Raw genomic sequence first — 4,583 nt, forward strand, 5'->3', positions numbered from 1 at the left:
GTAGCCGATATTACGTGTTAGTGGGTGTTGCAGAGCATGGGTAACGGACTTGTACTCGTCATGTTTCGGTGTGGCCTCTGCGAGGGTCTTTCTGTGCCCTCTGGACACTCGTCCGACACCGAAGAAGTAGTAGACGCAGCATGATGAGGATGTGTGCTGTTCGTTCGTTCGCTCATCATTCCGGCAGCCTCACGCGACTCGGTTTGGATATGACGTGACTCAACATGTCGTCGTAGTAGACAGAGGATGCCATGAATCGGAGAAGCGATGATCTTTTCTAGCCACAAACATTTGTCTTGCTGCTGTCTGCCGCCATGTGGCGGCGGGGTTCGAAACTCGGCGCGTTTGTTCGCGCCACATTTCCTTCTTTCCTATTAGTTTCGTGGATACGTTTTGTGAGACATTTTGTTTTTAACGGTAGGATTTCGTAACCGTTTCGATCCTAGGACTGTTAAAAAGAACTATTTTTCCCTGGGTTGGGATTGTTATAAAAAATAAGTGATACACGCAGCCGGTAGGATTCGAACCTACGCTCCCAGAGGGAATCTGATTTCTAGTCAGACGCCTTAACCGCTCGGCCACGGCTGCTTGGTGGTTAAACCGGTTGCTAAGATTGGTTTTGTTTTTTCTTGCTCAACAAGATGAGTTAACGGTACGGCGGCGGAGGATGAATATGAAGGCAGAATTGGCCGTTCGAATGGGAACTGGTTTGGCGGTAATTTGGGAGGTCTTATGAAGTCATTCCTTCTACATGATGCTATATTTAACTGTAGTGCAATTTTTAACTCTTTAAAAGGTTATTGTTTGAGAAATTACAAGTCAATGAAGGAAATTGAGTCTTTGATTGGCATCAAATTATTCGGAAGGTAGTAGAATCGGATTCGTTGTATTTGTGCCTCAGTACCTCCGAATTCAAATACGATGCTCTGTCACTTTCGGAGCATCGGCCTACTTAAATTGTGTAAATAATATGTTTGAAATTTTTGCATTGGAAATAATATTTTTCCAAAGAAAAACTATTACTACCAGTCTCTTTTAGTGCAAGTGTTAATGCAGCAAAAGACAGATTTGGATCATGAAATATTGAGCTTGCAAAATAATAAAAGAATGGAATTTTTAATTCGGGTTTGAATTTATGTGGATGAATTAGTTGAACCTGTGGCTCTTGTATAGTTCAATTTTTATTTAATAAGCTGTTGTCCTTAAAATTTCAAAATAGTTATGGAATTGGCGTTTAGGCTGCGTCTCATCAGAATCCGACACTAACTTAGTGACAGAAGAGGGATTCCTGAAAAACCGGCCGACCGATATTTTGGAACGAAACTTTGCAGTTGTGTTTGGTTTATGGATCTCTATGATTTTTTCTGGAAATTTCAATATTTTGATACAAGAGCAATTTTTTAAAAGAGCATAGACGTTTCTGCGTGCATTAATTTCCAACGAGTTATAGGGAATGTATACTATGTATACTTCAGTGCACTGAAAAGTATATTGTGTCATTTTTCACAAAAACTAAAATTTATGTTAGAAATTTAAATAGTAAAAAACTCATTTTTAATTTTTTTATATTTTGTCAGCAAAAACCTAAAGATGAAAGAAATATTTTGAATGTAATTGCATGTTGGAGAACTTATCGGTAAACAAGTATTTCTAACAATAACTTTATACATGTTTTCAAATATCATACTAATTGACACACAAAACTGTAATTTTATTGCAGAATATATTTCTTAGTATCATTTTAAATCAAAATGCTTAATGATGTTTAATGATAATCTTCCAAAATGTGATAGTTTTCGAGATATTTGAAATTTTGCTCCAACAACAAGAATTTATTCGTGTAATTATGCCCTTGTTATTTTCGATACCCTGTCATAAAATGTAGAAAAACTCTAGTAAGAGAACTGCGGAGAGAAAAACAGCATTTTTGGCAACGTATGCCCCGGCATCGTATGGCAACACGTCCAATGTTATAAGGATAGGCAATGTTCGATTGGATTTGTTTTTTGACAGCTAAACGCGAATCCAATCGATCCAAAATGAAGTCTCCGCAGTTCTCTTTCTCGAGTTTTTCTAATAAAATGTCAACAATCTAATGTTTATCATTTTAAAGACGCAAAAAAAATATTTTTCAGTGTACTTGGATTAAATAAAAAAGTTTTGCTGACCACAACATTTGACATATTTTTATAAATTATTCTATTTACAGCTATACAATTGTATTTATGAATGTGATTCTAAACGCCATTTTAAATCGAAATGTTCATAACATACATTTTATGAAGTGTAGTAATTCTCGAGATATTTTGAATTTTGTTTTAAAAACACAATTATTTTTATATATTACGACATTTTTAAAAGTTATTCGCTCAACAACAATAGAGTTTTCAAAAGGCCCACAACATTTCCTATAACTTTCTCTTTGACTTTAAGGCGATATTGTAAACAATTTGAAAGCTACACGAAAACAATCAAAATATGAATCAATTGTATAGTTCAATCATCAGACCCTATGGCATTTAGTGCTACTATATATTGTAATGCTGAGAGTTTACTCATTATGTAACTTCTCTTGAAAATTATAGTCGGAATTTTTCATTGCAAACATATGCAACATAGCAAAAGCAGCACACTTGCCGTGAAAGAGGTAATTTTAAACAGTACTTCAATATTTTTTTAATTTTTGTTCGTCATACCGAAAAGGAAAAATAAGAAAGCGCTGCAAAAACATTGTGGAAAATAACATCCAATTGAAGCTTTCTAATAGCATGACCAATTCCTATATCAGGCTTTCAAATGTGGCACTTATTCATTGGTGCTAGGTAATAGCATTAGTACTGCAAAAATTGGACTGTCTATGCACTGTAATAGCGTAATATTTTGCCTTTTTGGGCATAATATCAGCATTGTATCAGAATATTGGGTTTAACGGCTTTCAGACTGCCCTATATGCAGGTCTAAAGCAGATATATGGCTACGTTATAATGCTTATTGGTTACTTGGGTATTTGTATAGATCACGCGTGCTCTGCCCGCTTTGTAGCAGTGGATGCAGTGGATTACCAAACGAGCAACATATTGACTAGAGTGCCAAGAAAAAAAATTTTAGTGCCACCAGGAGTACTTGCACAAAATTTGAAGCAAATCGGTCAAGTCTAGCTATCGGACGAACGTATCTATAGTTTGAAGGGGATTTTTCGACAGTTTAAATGGAGAAAACCCACTGCCTCGCATTTTCACCGCTAGGTGGCACTGTATGCTTCATATTATCACTGTAAGCGAAAATAAGAAAGACAATTTAATTGTCTACAACTTCGTTAAAGACTGCTACTTAAACCGGTTTTGTTAAAAGAAGCTATTAAACTTTTAGCGAAATGATGTCTGAGTCAGTTTTTCATGGGGCCTAGCAGTGCATAGTTGTGTATCAGTAGTCGATTCCCACGAACTAAACATTTTTGTGGAATAACGGTTAGATTTAGCTGAATAGTATGTTCAGAAGAAGGAATGTAGAGGAATAAAAGGACTTGAAAATTTCAGGATATCTCCGCGTGGTGGCGGTAGTGAACTAAGCATTTTAAAGCGAATACTTGTATTCCGATTTTATTGAAACTAGTTTCAAATGAAAGGCCGGACGTGACAGTTTGACACTATTTTTTTTTTTGTTTTTTGATATGTTGTTTACATTCTGAAATATAAATGATTCTGTCAAAACATGCCAAGTTTTAAGCAAATAGCTTTCGAACAAAGCGGTCACGTCAGGTCAGGGGCCGAAAGGGGAGGGGGGGGGATGTTTCCCCCCGGGCATGGAGTTTTAACAGAAACTAAAATTTTGACAAATACTTTTTCGACAAAAATTTATTTGAGAAGATAATTAAAAATTTAATATCTTGTGTATGAGGTAACTAGAATAGCGAAAGTTCTAAACTACTGCATATTTGATATCAACTATGTTTATTCCAACCTAATTTTCGCTTCGAAACAAGATCAGACTCGAGCGGGCATAGCGGAATTTGTACGTTTAATGTCATGTACGCAGCTCACCTGGGTTCGAACCCCAACCCGCACACAGGAATAGAGATTTGTTATAGGAAAATTCCTAACCTGAATGAAGAAGCGAATGACCTTAAGGTTAAAATATAAAACGAAACAAAAATATGATCAGTCTTGTAAGGGTTAAACAATTAAATGGTTTGATTAGAAGTCATGAGGTTGTCTTCAAATTTCGCCAATTTGAAATCAATTTTTTTGATTTATTGAATTTCCAATCTTTGAAAGCGCTGGATTAGTATCGAAAGTAATTATTGAAAGAAAAAAAACCTGCTTAGGGTTGCCACATCGGTTTTTGGAGGCGAATTCCGTGTCTTCGTTCAGGTAAATCCGAATTCGCCCGGAAGAATCCATTGGATTATTTTGCAATTTTGCATTGCCCTTTTCTTTACCAGGAATCGTCCACCACCCAGTCCTCATCATCCTGCAGGCCCTATTTGTTAAGAAGAGCCCCTCTTTTCGTTGACAAATATTATTTTAAAAGTGCCATTTGGGTTTACTTTACCCCATTGAACCTTCGCTTCAATGGATAAAAGT

The 4,583-nt window shown here is 36.1% G+C and overlaps 1 non-coding gene across 1 annotated transcript; it reads right to left on the reverse strand.

Moving 5' to 3' along the window:
- Positions 1 to 506: 506 nt before the first annotated feature.
- Trnas-aga (transfer RNA serine (anticodon AGA)) lies at positions 507 to 588 on the reverse strand. The gene has a single exon. It is a non-coding gene; the product is annotated as a tRNA-Ser (tRNA).
- Between the last annotated feature and the right edge of the window lie 3,995 nt (positions 589 to 4,583).

This window comes from Topomyia yanbarensis, chromosome 2 (assembly GCF_030247195.1).
Source record: "Topomyia yanbarensis strain Yona2022 chromosome 2, ASM3024719v1, whole genome shotgun sequence".
Lineage (NCBI taxonomy): Eukaryota > Metazoa > Arthropoda > Insecta > Diptera > Culicidae > Topomyia > Topomyia yanbarensis.